Consider the following 17,233-nt stretch of genomic DNA (forward strand, 5'->3'; position numbering starts at 1 on the left):
AAAAAGACGTATAAAATCCGTCTCATGATACATAAGCTATGAGAAACCCTAAACTAATGCTATCTAGCTACGGCTAAACTGACGTCGTTTAGTCAGACGTCTCATCGCGTCCAAGCGGCGTATCTGTCGGATTCTGCAAAAAAAGACAATAAGACAGCTTTCAGTAAGTATAAACATATAACGACATTTATAAAACAATACAAAAAATAAAAAAGAGTAAACCCTAATACTAACCATGCCGCCGCGAGAACTGAGAATGTCCATCAGAGCGTTTAAGCCCTTCCTGCCTGCGTACTCGCGCTCGTACGGTGTGGGATCACGTCCTGTCATCGACCACTGTCAAAACATACAAAGATTTCATTATGTTAGAACTAAAAAACTCATAAACCCTAAACTATCGAACATGCATAAAGAGCAATGTGAAAAGACTTACAAAATCGGCCTCAAATGATGCCCATCCACCGCTCCCCAAGTGGTGCGAGCTCCCTGCCTCTACTCGCGCTCTGGCTGCATCCTTTTGTTGCTTCCACTTGTCGGGATTCTCGCGCGCTGCTTTCTTCGCATTCTTCCAATCTTCTTTGGCCAACCAATCTGGCCTATTCCACCCATTCTTGATTGCTTTTTGCACTTCGGAACGCTTGTGTTTGCAGTATTCGCGCATTCGAATCTTCATCAGGTCTTCATTGAAGCGTTGATCCCGTGTTGGAACGGGAAACTCATCATGAAGTATGCTGATGACTCTGTTTTTTAAATCACTTGGTACTTCACTCCATTTGTTTAGTATATAGTGTCTAAACAGCTGAGAGCAAAGACCACGCATGCGCGAGATCACCTTCTTGCCGTCATCATCCATGATGATGCCGCCGCTGATGTCGACGGAGTAAGGCAAGCCCTCTGGCCGGTGACGCGTGAACCTGGGTGTCCCGGCAGGGGTCTCTAGCGGCGTGTCGATGGGGGTACGGACGTCAGGTGTCTCCACCGGCGTCTAGGCCCCGAAGCGAGGAGTGTCGAGTGGGGTGGCTCCTGGCGGAGTAGGTAGAGGTGTGTAGCTTCTAGGAACAGTCAGCCGTGCAAAACCTGGCGTAGATGGCGATGCTGTGGCTGGTGTGGGGGCGGGCAAAGAAGGGGAGGGTAAAGAGCCTCGTCGAACACGAGGCGGTGTGGAGGCATCGGTGGCGGAATCCCCACAACAACCGCCACCGCCACCACTAGAGCGCCGGTGTCTAGACAAGTGTGAAGCTCGTCTCGTCGACGCCGAAGCTTCGGAGCGCGCCGAATGCTCCGAAAGAGAGGGAGATGCGGATGGTGTAGGAATGCGCGATGATGCGCCAGAGCGATGACGCTCCACGTACCACTGTCTCTGCTGCGGTGACAAAGAAGAAAGAAACTCCTCATCATCCATACCTGCATTAAACACACGAATATTTAAACTTAATATTGAAGGAATAGAGTAGACAATGACGCAAAGACCATTAAATACAATGACGTAATGACGCATATAAATACAATGACGCAATGAATCGAGTGATAGAAGAGGCAAGTCGAAAACTCAGAATTTTCAATCAAAAGATGTGAGCGCGAGTAGAAAAGAGCGTTATACACCATGGAAGGTACTTAGAGAGCCAGAGCTTTTACAACACGGAGCAAAATTGTTCAAATACAATATTTGTGGCTTTAAGAGATCTCTCTCTCATCCTCGCATAACTCAGCATAACTTCCTATATCTATATAGAGCTCTCCGTTTAAACACATATCCTCTGTTTCATTTTGTAGCTCCTCTGCATGCACCCCATATAGAGTAGTAGCATCTTGATGCTCGTCTGGCACCACCGCAGCGGCTTCTGATTGAGCATCTTCTCTGATCTCCTCCATTGATGTCGTTGTGATTGGCACATGGTAGCCTTCATACGTCCTTGCACTACGAGGGGCTACCTCTATGACGTACCACCAGTTTGATGTAGACTTTGTAGGATGAAATACTACCTGCCAGAGCCACATAACTTACATGAGAGCTTTCAAGCACATAACTTGTAAAAGGGGGATGTTAACTATTTACATACTTACTTGTTCACAATGCTCGGGTAGTACGAAAGTGTCTCTTAGGTCAGTCCATTTCTTAGTAGAATCCACCTCAAGAAAACCAGACTCTCCTCTACGCACAGTAGCGTTGCGACCCTCCATGATTATCTTGAACCATTGCACGTCGAACAAGTCGACAAAAAATCCTCTGTAATAGATCCTCAAAATCTCTTGCAGCGTGCCGAAGTAAGTGAGTTCCGCCACCACAGGATCTGCACCAGAGGAACGTCGTCGACTAGACTGTTCAAATTTTGCCATGATTCCACAATCTTGAGTAAAACGCTTTTTGTCGATTCGTTCCACCCTAAAATGTCGACCTTTACACCATGCTGCTGTGTATGACTTATACTACAACGAACAAAGATTATGAGTGGCCGTTCAAACGTTTATAAATAAAGTCACTTGCTAGTCGTACATTGCAAACTTACCTTGGTCGCGCAACCCCGAGAGTACTCCCACTCTTCTTCAGTCACTTCGTCACCGCATTGTTGTGCGCTTTTCAATTGGTTGTGCAACCATCTTAATCTCATGAAGGTTGGTAGGCTCTCCAGAACCGCTGGATAGTGCATCGGTGGTCGTCTTCCCCGTCTCCACTCGATTCGTGCCCTTTGTCGCTCTTGCTTTGCATCCTCATATTGTGAAATCCACTTTTGCATCACTGGATTGTGAAGCATGCAAAATCGGCTGATTTTAGCCTCTAGATCTTCCGTCATCTTCTTCTCAACACCGAGATTGCACCTGACAATCCCAGATATGCGCTCATCATCTATGGTTTGCCATAGCGTGTCCCGGGATTTATCAAATCCGTCTAGCCACTCTCCAATGTACACTAGGGACTCTGATACCAACCAACCTTCTGCCATGCTACCCTCCGGACGTGCCTTTTGACGCACATATCCCTTAAGCGTTTTCATGAAACGCTCTAAGAAGAACATCCATCTGGAATGAACTGTGCCAGCTATTTCCACCTCATCAACTATGTGAACAAGAAGATGCACCTGAATGGTTAGCATTGTAGTAGGAAAATGTTTCTCAAACATGCACACAAGCTCCGCAGCATTTAGTTTGGCGAATGGTATGGAGTCTACGTTGATCTCCTTTTGTGAGATCCATTGCACCAGCTTTGCAAGTTTGTAGATTGTGTTACGAATGTCGAGAGACAAACATCCCTCAATGGCAACCGGTAAAATAAACTGTAAAGTATGTGCAGCAATGATATTAAAGTCCACATTTTATGCAATGATATTAAAGTCCACTATGAACGTACCTGACACATTTTATGCCAATCGTGTGACTTCAAACCGGTAAGCTTTCCTTCTTTAGTAAAACACGTTCGGAGCGAGTGCATTACGCCAGTGGGGGTCCGCAAAGATCGAATGGCCTCTTTTACTTTGCGTTCTTGGGCTCCTGTGAAAATCCATGGTGCTTTAGGGAGTTTTATCGATCCATCAGACGCTGTTTGCGGCCAATATTGCTCCATACGATCCACATTTCTAAGGTCAACTCTGGCTCCCAAAGTATCTTTCTTGCCGGTCAAATGGTCCCATAGTAGATTACCCACATTCTTGAATATGTGCATTGGATCGAGCAAGTGATTGATCATGAGTCGGGGCCAGTATGGTAACTCGTACCATAGAGATAGTCTCTTCATCCCTGGAGGCAATCCGTCATCGCACATCTCCTTCTGCTCTAACCATGCTTGTGCAGACATCCTTGGTGGCTCTCTTCCCAAAAAGCCGTCGCGTAACACATGATTCTCTGGAAGATACGCTTTGATGACCTTCGTAGATTTGCTTCTTCAGTGAGGGTGCCCTACGTGCATTCAGTCTAGGTCCACATGTGACACATGCTCTATATCCGCTTGTTTGAAGCCCTGCATGTATACACATGATAATAGATCAACTATGGGAAAAAACAATATTTACAGTGTCTGAGTGAGGAGTGTCAATAGATCACCTGAGCATTCTGTTAGCCCGGGATAGTCATGCATGGTCCACATTAGAATGCCTCTGATCAAAGCATTCCGTCGTCCTGTGTGTCGGCTCATATCCACCACCTCTATGCCAATCCACAATTGTTGTAGCTCTTCCAATAGTGGACGAAGATACACATCCATATTCCCCACTTTATATCGCCCTGGCACAATCAAGCTTAGCCATAGGTGCCCCTTCTTCGTAGTCAACCACGGGGAATGTTGTAGTTGACGATGACAACGGGCCATACACTGTAAGATGTTGATCTTTGACCAAATGGATTTACGCCATCCATAGCCAGGCCTAAGCGCAAATTTCGAGCTTCCCTGGCAAAATCCGACCATGTTCCATCTATATGTTTCCAGGCTGCGCAATCTGCAAGAATTCGTAGCACACCATCCGAAGATTTATTCTCCTCATGCCATGATGCTAGGGCGGCCATGGACTTACATTCGAAGAAATGCTTGATGCGAGGAAGCAAAGGAAAATGTCCCAAAACCTTTTGTGGAATTTTTGTCCCGTGGAGATCTACTCGATATCTTTCGGAATCACATTTCGGACACTTCTCCATGTCTGTGTATTCCCCTCTGAAAAGAATGCAGTCATTAGGACAAGCGTGGATAGAATTGTAATCCATCCCCAAGTTTCGCAAAATCTTTCTTGCTTCATCTCGGGAATCTGGCATCACATTGTCAGCTGGTAGTATGTGCTCTTTCAGCAATCTACACAACATAAAAATATGATACAGTCGTGTAAAAATCTATCAGATCATTATACATTTAGATTTCTATTAAAGTAAACTAACTGTAATAGATCACCTGAAAAGCGTTGTGACGCTAGTGTCACTCCATCCAAACTTTGCCTGCATGTTGAGAAGAACCAGGAGTGCTTTCAATCTAGACATACGTGCTCCATTATACAATGACGTATCGGCTTCACTTTTCATATCATCATAGATAAGCCTTTCTGAATCCATGATTGTCTCGATCATTTCATCAATCTCGGGCTCAAACATTGCCTCGTTGGGAATGTGCTCTGCATGATCATCCCCCGAGCTGTCAGAGGCTACATCTTGTGGCCTCACATATGCTGCTTGACCAAAGCGCCTGCGAACACGTCTATCGGGTTGCAAGATTGCTGCTTGTTGGCCAGCGTCAGAGTCCGACGAGTTATAATTGGCAACAACTCGATCTATAATAGATGTATCGAACTCGCCAAATTCGCGAACGTGCTGCAAAGAAACACGTCTTGTCCGTCGCACAGCATGCTTGCATTGATTACAAGGACATAAGACCCTCGTTGAGAGATAGGTGTTTCGGTTGGACGGTCCCACATCCTCGTCGCTACTCATAATGAGAATAAAAAACTTATAACCTGGACAACAAATTTAATATTCTATTGGCATTCTTCGTCTTATCTCTCTCTCTCTCTCTCTCTCTCTCTCTCTCTCTCTCTCTCTCTCTCTCTCTCTCTCTCTCTCTTACCTCACATTCTCTAGTCATGTCCAATCCTTGCACACCTCGGTCTAGAGGTGCACGGAGATCAGAACCACCGGGTTATAATCTCGTCTTTATTGGTCAATACCTATATTTGTGGGTACAAGAAATCTACACACCACGTCTACATGATACTGCATGTAGTGGACAAAATCCCTTTGCCTCTTCTCTAGCTGTAGCACTTCACTTCATCTTAACATCTTTTCACAGTAGATCTTTTCACTGTTCGTCTAACTCTAAACCCTAAACCGTAAGTAATTCTTGCGTGGACTCGATCTAACGTAAATAAGCGTAAATCTAAATAAACGTAAATCTAACTAAAAATAAAGCTAAATCTAATTTAACGTAAGTCTAATGACTAGAGATTGTCTAGATGGTCATTGTGTCGGGGATGTAGTGACTCTTGCCGCCCTGAAGATCCACCTTCTTCCCTATCTTCTGAAGACATTTCACCAGTACTTTTGGATCGACGGAGCCCACCATGAGTGAAGGCAGCAATACCCTATATTCTATTGAGGGCTTTCTTCACCCGCTTCATGCAGGCATCGCAGTCTATGGAGACCTAAATCTAATCTAATATAACGTAAATCTAAATCTAGCTTAAATAAACGTAAATCTAGTTAAAAATAAACCTAAATCTAATTTAATGTAAGTCTACATATAACCTAATCTTTAACGTCTTTTAAGATAGTTTCCTACGACGTTATAACTCTCTTCTTCTTGTGTGTGTGCGCGTGTGTGGAAGTGTGTGCCAATAAAAAGAGATAAATGGTATAACCTTTCTATCACCCATGCCAAGTATGATAGATTGATTATGCCATTTCCCTCTTGAATAATAGGTCTTCAGTTCAACTCCTCGTCGGCTAGATCTCTAGGTCTTTTAATTTTAATTAGTTTCCTACGACGTTAAATTAGTTTCTCTCTCTTTCTCTCTCAATGTGTGTACGTTTTTTTGGATCGTATGCATGTTTTCTCTCTCTTTTCCTCTCTCAATGTGTGCGTTTTTTGTTTATGCATGTTCTCTCTCTCTTTTCCTCTCTCAATGCGTGCGTTTTTTTTTTATGCATGCTCTCTTTCTCTTTTTCTCTCTCAATGTGTGTGTGCATTCTTTGTTTATGTATGTGTGTGTGCGTTTTTGTTTTTGTTTGTACTCTCTCTCTCTCTCTCTCTCTCTCTCTCTCTCTCTCTCTCTCTCTCTCAAAAACACTATGTGTGTGTGTGTATGTGTGTGTGTGAGAGAGAGAGAGAGGGAGAGAGAAAGGGGGGAAGGGAACATGAGAATGAGGAGAGGGAAGGAGCATACCTGGCTCTCCTTCCTCTCCTCGTGTGTGTGTGTGTGTGTGTGTGTGTGTGTGTGTGTGTGTGTGTGTGTGTGTGTGTGGAGAAGAAAGAGAGAGAGAGAGAGAGAGAGAGTGAAGGAGAGCGTTACCTGCTCCTTGCTTGAGGGCGCCGAAAAACTCAGATCTGAGATCTGAGTTTTTGGGCGCGCTCGGTTATTTTTTTACCCCAGCCGGCGTCGCTATGAGCGTCGCAAATTTACAAAGAAATTTGCGACGCTCATAGCGACGCCGAGAAATTTTTTTTGAGCGTTGATGTGTGAGCGTCGCTAATATGAAGAGCCTCTTGTAGTGTCTCTCTCTCTCTCTCCAATGGCGAGAGCAATGCTTGATTTTTTTTCCAAAAAACTTGGCAAATCTACAAATGATAAATTTTAGAGGTAAATTGACTAAATTTGAAGGCTTCCACAAAAACTTCTTCGAATTTGGTAGGCTTTCTCACCTTCAAAGTGAAAAGTTGGAGGTCAGTCTGCAAATTTGTAGATTACACTAAACCTATTTTTTTCAAGCACAATGTGAGAGCTCTCTCTCTCTCTCTCTCTCTCTCTCTCTCTCTCTCTCTCTCTCGGCATAGCTTAGATACTCTCTCACACACACACACAATGTGGGTGCGACAATGGACGCCTAGAACTCTTTGGAAGCATGTTGAGAAAATGCACACACAAGGAAGGGCCTCCAAGTTGCACTCATGTTGGAGAGTTAGCTCCCAATTTGGTGAGTTCCGGCATATGTTAGTGCTTGTTAAGTTCCATATATAGTAGTGTGGAAGTTGAAAGTAAAAAGTGCATCCTTCAAAAAGAAAAGTTGAGGCACCCTTCAATTGGCTTTCAAAAGGGAAAGTGAAGTGTGCCCTCAAAAGGAAAAGTACAGTCAACCTATTTTTTTAACTTCAAAGGTTGAAAGTTGAAGTTGAAGGTTGAAACGATTTAAAAGTTCCAAACTTCACATAAATGAGACATGTGGAGGACTTATTTGCTTGCTATCACCGTGTTTGTGCGTGTGCGTGTGCGTGCGTGTGTGTGTGTGTGTGTGTGTGTGTGTGTGTGTGTGTGTGTGTGTGTGTGTGTGTGTGTGAGAGAGAGAGAGAGAGAGAGAGAGAGAGAGAGGTGTCACTATCACCATAAATGCGTGTGTGTGTGTGTGTGTGTGTGAGAGAGAGAGAGAGAGAGATTAGAGGAGCACGAATCAATAAGAAGAAGAGAGTAGAAAGAGGTTATATGTATATGTTTATTTACGAATGATTATCTAACAATAGTTTGATTTCACAAACTATTGAACCACACAATGGGACTAGAAACCAAATAAAGTGTATATAGTAACCAAGAACTATGTCTACATGAGATAAGAAGTAGTCTTTAAAATTGACAGAGATAAGACTACAATTGACAAATAGACTAGACATTTATATATACAATGTTATTTGTCAATATATGAGATTATCAAAGAAGCCTATACACTTGGGCTATCAATCAATTATACAAATAACTGGACAATGGGAGATCATTTGTTATTGTTGCAGTTGTCATCGTAATCCCAAGGAGGAAACCTTTACTTGTCACCATCCAAGAAACACAAGCCCGTCAGAAGTGGCATTAATTGAGAAGACAGGTGTAACAACTCCCTCCCCTTGTTATCATTGTCAAAAATTACAACAAAAATAAACAACATATCATAGATCAAATATTAAGTTTAGAGAATGAGCCATTTACGCTAATGTTTACATCATTTAATTCCAAAAAAAATTAGACAGCATCTCCTTTATAAAATGGATCAATTCTCAAAAGTACAATCTAATGCCATCTCATCCAAGACCCCCACTTGAGAATTAAGGCTCTTTTAACAATCATTGGACTAATTTCAAAGTAAATTATAGACATTTTTTCAAAAATTTGCATTTATCCATCAAGAAAGGATAGCATCAAAAAGCACTTTACACTTGTGAGTTCACCACTATATACTTACTTTCATCACAAGTGAGTTTCCACATATAAAGATAGAAGTACAGTTTAAGAGAGTTGGTTTTTACTAGTATCGGTAGCAAGTCGTATTGTATCCTTCATCCACTATGTTACGTCTATGCATATGGTCTTGGTAGCCTTGAACACAAGATAAATTAGTGCTAAGCTAATAAAGTTGGGTAAGGTAGCACTGAAATAAAGCTACAATATCCTCAAGTAAATCATATTGGGCATGGTTTCTCTGAATACAAGAACCTACCTTCATGAATTTATGACATGGTCAACAGCCATATATATTAGTCTATGTATGAAAATCAATGTGTAAAAATTTTGACGGCCATTCCTTGGTAACTGCTCATTATGTTAAAAAAACCACCCAATGTCATCACCCCTAAAGCCCTACAATATGTTTCATTCCAAAGTTACATTATGTATGTCTTTTCGATTTGTGTAGGAATTTTGATAGCATTTCCTTCGTATCTGCTCAATATTTTCAAAAAATCTAGTCCCCGCCATCATCTATGATACCCTCACATTCATTAGGAAAAATATGAACCCTCTAGGGGCCCTTTGGGGTTAAAGTTATTTAGAGGCCAGCCAATGAGAAGAGGGTGGTGGACACACTCTATGCCCTCAAAAATGTAGGGGGACAAAGTAGTCTTACACTTCTTAAATGGGCTCTTACCTAGTGAGAAGGTGGGGTGGGGGGGGGGGGGGGGGGGGGGGTGGGCCATATGGAACCTCCAACTTCCCTCCTTTTTGATCCGGTTTTGGAAAAATCCCAAAAATTTGAAATTTTTCAAAATTTTCAAAAGTCAAATTTCATCTTCTGAAAACCCCCCTAAAACTATTTTATAGTCAGAAAACATTTTTTGATCTCAAAAAGTCAAAACGTGCATCCAAAAACCCTAAAATTCAAATTTTTAAAAAAACTTTTGAAAAATCTTTTTTTGCTATCTAGAGCTCCCCCAAAAGTAGTTATTAGGCAAAAAGTGATTTTCTCTCTCTAGAACCCCTTTTCCACCTCCTTGGTTGCAACCATCACACTCGTCCTCTACTCCAACACTCTCTCTATCTACACCATCTCCATTGCTGCAGCAAGGAAGCTCCTCTCTCCTCCCCTACCACCTTCCATTGCCACACCAAGCAAGGGTTATCCACCTTCTCCTCCCATTGCCACAAGGGTTAACCACCTTCTCATATCACTTTATCCCACCTACATTGTAGCAACAAGCAAGGTCCTTCTCCTCCTCCAAGTTTTCTTTGCTCATCCATGGCCAACTCTACTTCGCAAAGGCGGCCAAAGGATGAGGTCACAGCAGTTGCATGCCACAACACTAGAGGTGTAGATGATGAGTGGGTGCCACAAGAGTTCACCAAAGGTGCTTGGGTATACATGCAACCATCTGCTATTGGCCCTCATCGTGTGCGGAATCGTGAAAACTTGGATCTTCATTGGAAAGGAAAGCTCCTTGGCTTCAAGAACCGCAAAGACAAGGGGACCGTAGCCATTGTGCAACATGTTTTCTCAATGTCAACCATGCACTTACAACAACCACCTCGATTTCCAACACATTGTAAGTACATGTTTTGAGAATACAAAGCTAGGTGTGAAATCACAGTGTAATGTTATTATGGATTCATACTTAACATTTGTCATGCATTTATAGTCATATTTCCATCCACGTTGGTGGAGGAGCAGCCACTACATAGTCTCTCCGGCACATTCAATGTTATACATGCGGATATTGGAGCAATAATGTTCCCACATCTTTGCCCAACCAAACTGGTTCAAAGAAGGATTTTCTTCTATTCTCACTCCTATATTGTCCCTACTTCTACACAAGCGTTTGGAACGCTTGAACCCATCAAAGTAACTTCCTTATTAAGTATGGAGTGGCTGGTCCCAGATTTGTGGTCGGTAGCATCTTTCAAGCAAAATATGATAATGGATGTCCAAAACTCTTTGAAATACTCTAAAGCTTCTAGGTCTGTGGGCTTGAGTTGGTGTTTGCCTATTCATTGTTTTGTGCACATTTTTAAAGAGTTTGGATTTGTGGAGACTACCACAATGCTTGTATGTAAAGATGCGCATTACGAGGAATTAGGAAGGCTTTTAGAAGAGGACTGGGGTTTTGTGGAGGGAATGCACAACGGGGACCGGTACCATTGTAAGGTTAGAGCTTCACGAATTGGAATGCGCTATTTGAAATCCCGCACCTCCTTATACATACGATTTCACTATGATCGTTTGATGTGCAAGCTTGGAGTGTGGACTCCCTTACGGATTGTAGACGGCGCTATTGCAAGCTTTGACATTGCAGTGAAGATGCCCAACGATGCTTTGGAGGCAGTCCAAGTGAACAAGCATTGGACTCTCAGTAATGTTCGAGAACATTTGGTTATTATGGGTTTTGAGGCCCTTCAACAAGCACAATTTCGTTTACAAGGTCACAAGGTGAGAATCCTTCCACCACATTTTCAATACATCATGGTTTGTCGATCATTGGATGCTTACTGTAATGAATGTCTGCAAATTGGGAAGAGAATGGAAGACAAATTGAAGGTCGAGGAGGACTGGGGGATAGATGAAACTATGCTATCGATCTTATAACTTTGTAACTCTTGCAATTTTCATATTGATCCCCGCTGTAATCAACATGATTTGCTTCGGCAAATCATGCCTTTGAATATAATTTTTTGCATTGGGATGAGAAATTATTTTTTGGTGAAATTTCCTTTTTTTTAATGTCTTAAAAAAAGGGTCCATTATAAAAGGGGGGCCACCTAACTCATTCACTATTTTCACTTTTGCAACTCTTGAGCTCCTCCGCTCTCTATCTACACCCCAGGCTAGACATGGATGCTGCCACAGCCTCTGCATCTGCACCCACATCCACCCCTTTGTCACGCTTCATCCTCTTCCTCGAGGACACCAAATACAAAGGGAAGTTGGACCTCCACACCTTTTTTACTCCTCTCCCTGACCTTGACGCCACAGTTTCCCTTCACATGGATGCATTTGAGGAGATTTTTGCGTTCATGGATGAGCACATCATAAAATATTCTGTATCTATCCCCCCACATGCAGGGATGTGAGTGCCTTGCAATTTTTTGCGCTATATACACAAAGGTGATCGCCCATTCTCCAAGCGGTTGCAACGATTCCAAGAAATTGCAATCGATGCAGGCCATTACTTGGACGAGCAAGCCCCTGGGGTGTCAGCGCTTAAGAAGCGCAAGTTGGGGGTGGAGTACCTTTCTCGACTCGCAACATTTATCTTGTTGGTGAGCAAGGAACCTGATCTGGAGGAGCTCCGCTTACCACACCTTCAAGTTGGGTCCTTTATCAAGGACACCAAGGAGCAGCAGGTTATACCCATGAACCCTGCAGCGGGAGGAAAAGCACACCGGCTCGAGTACCCTAGGGGTCTTGAGGAAGTGGTTGAGAAATCCATAGTTGCGGCTGGCCCTAGTGACACTCCAGTGCCACTACCACTGACGGATGTGGCTATCCCAGAGGTAGAAATAAGCCGCTTCTCCTCAGTGTTAGTGGATGGGGATGAGTATGTATTCCTGCATGATTTGGAGAAAGCAGTTGGCCTGCACATGGATGAATGCTTGAGCGTGCTATGCAACAGCAGAAAATGTCCCTTAGATAATACGCCAGATGCCCTAGAAAGCAAGCTCTTGCCAGATGGGGACTCTGTTGCTGACACTATTGCAGTTGTATGTGCGGAGGTCCTGGCAGCAGAGCAGTTGCACGTGGCCGATGAAGATTTCCAAGCCACGCAAGCCAAGGTTGAGGCTGCTAGGATGCCTAAGCCATTATGCAACCTCCCATCTGATGATCCAAAGCTCGTATCTGTGGTGCATGGGAGCATTGACTCGGATGCAAAGGGCAATAGGGAGGAGGACGACAAGGAGCAGGAGGTAAACTATATCCTAATTTTCATGTTACTATTTTATCCTTCATTGTCTTTTTTCTCAACCTTCATCGGTTTATGACAGGATGTTGTGGAGGTTGATGATTTTGCTGCAAGGACGGGTGGCAAGCGGACGGGCTTTGGACCTCAAGCTTCCCTTGCGCATTACCTAGGACAACTCCCCCCTGGGGATGTGGCCATTATCCATAATGAATTTACTCCCCAAACCCATTTTATGAATTGGTCGTTAAAAGCTTTGAGCAAGTTTTTGTGTTTGAGCACCATTGCTCAAACTGCGCATCAAGTGTTCCTAGTGCGTAGATCCCTTGTATGCACAGCGTTTGGCACTGGCTTCCGTGGTAAAGTGCTTGCCCAGATAGGGATACATGCTTCCATTGGCTCAACTGACCCAAAGGCCATAGCGCAGTCCCTCTTGACTGGGGAGTTGCCTTACGCACAAAATAGGTGCCAGAAAATGATCAAAAAAATTATGAACTCCTCAGATACATGATGTAAAATCACCGTTTTGGAAGGAATAAAAAATATTTGAAATTGTCTCTCTATATTGCAAATTCTTTTGAATGTGATTTGTCAATCTTCAAAATTGTTTCAATTGGTGATATGAATTTTTTTTTGATTGGTGACTTTGTAATTTCAAGTTCTATATGTAATTGCAGTCAAATTCAGTAAATTTGTGCTTTTTAAGTACCCTTGGGGGTAGATAAGCCTATAAGGGCCAAAAAAAAGCCTGGCCACAAGGGCGCGCATATGGCCCATCCATCAGTTTTGGATGGGCCATTTGCGCGCCCTTGTGGCTAGGCTTTTTTTTGCCCCTATTAGGCTAATCTACCCCCTAGGATACCTACAAAGCACAAATTGATTGCAATGGATTGGTTTTGCATCACTCATTTAGATTGACCCTTTTTATGGCAATTCCAGCATATGTTCACACTCAAGGACACTAGAAAAGGTGAAATCAATTATGAGATGAAGTTTCCAGCACACTATCACCTGCTTCAGCTATACCTAGTACACCCCTGTACCAAAAAGTCCAATTACATTGGACATTTGAAAAATCCAAATTACTGTTGCATAGACACTTGGTTTCACAATATGTTATTTATTTTTATATCCTATAGGGAATTCAAAGCTTGAAATGGACAAAAAAGGGTGTCCACAAGGATCCATGTAAAATAATGATGCAAAACCAATAGGTTTTAGTAAATTTGTGCTTTGTAGGTATCCTAGGGGGTAGATAAGCCTACAAGGGGCAAAAAAAAGCCTGGCCACAAGGGCGCGCAAATGGCCCATCCATCAGTTTTGGATGGGCCATTTGCGCGCCCTTGTGGCCAGGCTTTTTTTTGCCCCTAGTAGGCTAATCTACCCCCTAGGATACCTACAAAGCACAAATTTATTGCAATGGATTGGTTTTTTATCATTCATTTAGATGCACCTTATAGGTTTATCTACCCTCAAGCGTACTTAAAAAGCACAAATTTACTGAAATTGACTGCAATTACATACAGAACTTGAAATTACAAAGTCATTTCATTACAAAGATAATAGACACAGTAGACACAACTATTGATCATATTGTCATTGGAAAGTCAAATAATTACAAAGATAAGGGTGTGCAATACAAAAAGAGGGGTAACTTCGGCTAATGCTCGAAGTCTCGTCGCAATCGACGTGCAAGCTGCATATCTTTTGGCTGTATTGTCACTCGCTTTGCATGTATGGTGCATAGGTTGGTATCTTCCAACACCGAAATGATGTGGGCCTCTGCAGCTTCTTGAATAGACTCTAGTGCTATTGCTTGCATTCTATACTGATTTCCATAGCTTTGAAGCACCTCCTTCATAGTGCGAGCAAAGGGGGCGCGTCGAATCAAAAGCTCCGTCGTCTTCTGGTAGTGGCAGATTTCTGCAAATGCCCTTGCTATTTTTCGGCGTCGTTGCGGTTGTCTTGGGGGCACTTGCACATTTTCTGGCGGGGGGCATTTAGGCTTCTTGAAAAACTTAGACTTGCGCCTGTTTACATGCTTAGGGGCTGGTTCTGCAGCCTCTTCTGATTCTTCCTCTTCCCTTGGCTGCCGATCTTGTCGTGTGGGGAGAGCTCCCTGGCCTCCAGGCAATGTCTTCCCCCCAACGGCCACCCGGTGTGTACGCGGTATTTTTTCTCGCAGCCATGGTGGCTCACTCTTTGATTCGGTGTCTGTATGGACCACCCGAGTCCTGGATGGTCCTGCTTGTCATTGGTGGCGTGACGGCTGCTCCCTATCGGACTCTGTTGTTTGCTGGCCCTCTTCTTCTCTCCAGCGCTGGGCACGTTGCTTCGTTCTCCTTCTAGGTGTTATATCTTGAGGAGGTGGAGATTCAACAGTCCTCGATGACTCTCGTGCCCTACCACCATGCCCACTACCAGATGAGTTCCTGGAACGGCCAGGCGTTCATGGCCGTTTTCTTGTGCCTTTAAGCCATGACGGCTTCTCACATCCTTGGAGGGTGTTTTTGTTGGCAGGTGGATGCTCTTTCGCGGTTTGTTTGGTGCGCGCCATTTCGTTGGTAAGAGCTCACCTATTCTTAAGAAATGAGTGGTTTATGAGAGCATGCAATATTTATAAGGGCCCATTTAAAAAGGGCCCTGTTCACACTAATTTTTTTAAAAAAAAGTATTATTTTTTAAATAAACATGTCGCTAAGAGTTGGACCTTGCGTTCACGTTTAGTGACTCACGCAGTATCCACTTTGATCCTTGTCGCACTATGCATCGCCGCCATGCAGCATGCTTGGTGGGACCTTGCGACATTTGCCACTTGTTGCTATGCTCTTGACGACTCCATTTCCGCACTTCAATAGCAATCTTGGATTGTGGCGCATGCTCCATTGTGAGCTTACGAGCAAATGTTGTGCGAAAAAACCAATTGAACATCTCCTCCAAATAATTGGATTGCACCATTCCACCACCATGTCGAGTATTTTTGAAGTACACTCCCCTTGCTCGATAATGGGACTTCTCCATGCCTTGAGTGCTAAAAATTTCAAGCGATCCATACTCGTGCATAAAATGCACCATGCGCAAACAAGATATGTTGTTCACATGAATAAATGATCCACATTATTAAATAAAAACAATCCCTTGTAATGAATAACCATGTAAAATGACTTACCATGTAATGTGTGATGTTATTTTCACCCCAAGAAAGGGTGAAGACCTTGGTAAAATCCGCCAAGGCTTCTTGAAATGATTGGCGTCGTTCTTCTGTTGTGCTGTTAAGGCCCATAAGCTTGACCATTTTATCAAAATGTGCCCAAACTTTCTTGCGCTTGTTTGCAAGCTCGCCATTTGAATCATTGTCGGTAGTAGCTTTGCATAACTCCTTCCAAAGCTCCCAAAGGTTACCTGCCTGCTGGTTGGAGCTGTTTTGAGCATCATATCGACTTGGCTTTCCTTGGGAAACTTTCTTCAAAAAGTGTTTAGCTTTTTGTCCACTCATTGACACTTGTTGAGCAATTTCATGGGCCTCCCTTGTGTTTTTTGCAGCAACGATAGACACATTTCCAGCGTGACAGCCAATGGAATTCAAGAGTACCTCCACTCTTTCGATCCCTTCCTGAGACTTTTCCAACGGTTTCATTGTGAAAGCATAGTCAATGTGGAGCTTCAATAGCCTATCAAAAATGCGCATGAATGCGTGTAATGTACAAAAATGTACATTCGATAGAGGAAATCGACAGATTGGATTCCAAGCGTGGTCCTTTTGATCACGGTCTGGGGCATTGAACATGGGACATCTCAGAATAGACGCTTCCCATTCTCTACCTTCATCTCCGACATCACGACAATCTAACCCTTGTTCTCCATGCCCTTGCCATGGAAGCATGGAACCGGCCTTTGCAGTGCTCTTATGTGATTTGTTTCCATTAGGTTTGTACCCTCGAGTGAAAAATGGACAAGGCATGAGAGAAGAAGCGCCCCTTGTTTGCAGCCAAGCAAACACTTTATGGTCTTCAAATCCCCACCTAGGTGCCACTCCACATCATAACTACCAAAACCCTCAATCTCGAACTTCTGACCTGCAATTTGGGAGTGTATTACTTCTGTGATCCATGGAGTTCTCTCAAAAATCCATGAAAGTACTCCATTGGTCTCTTTGGGAACCTCAATAGCACCCAACCACCAAATTTCTTTCTCTTATTGCACGCTAAAAGATGGGGTGGGAGATGGCTCGATTGAATCCCCTCGCTTGGTTTGCAGAAGGGCCTCATTCATTAGAGTGACACTTAGCCTCTCTAACCTTCGGCCTTTCACTATTTGACACTCATCGAGTTTCAACACAAAAGCGACTTTTGTGCCAAGCACTACAAAATAAATAGTGCTAAGACCTTAAACTTCAGAGTTATAATAAGAATAATACCAAAGAAAAAAGTAAAGTGTGTAACCTTCTTCAGGTAACTTGTAAAA

The sequence above is a fragment of the Adiantum capillus-veneris genome, chromosome 5 (genome assembly GCF_014529385.1).
Source record: "Adiantum capillus-veneris isolate H3 chromosome 5, ASM1452938v2, whole genome shotgun sequence".
NCBI classification, from domain to species: Eukaryota; Viridiplantae; Streptophyta; class Polypodiopsida; order Polypodiales; family Pteridaceae; genus Adiantum; species Adiantum capillus-veneris.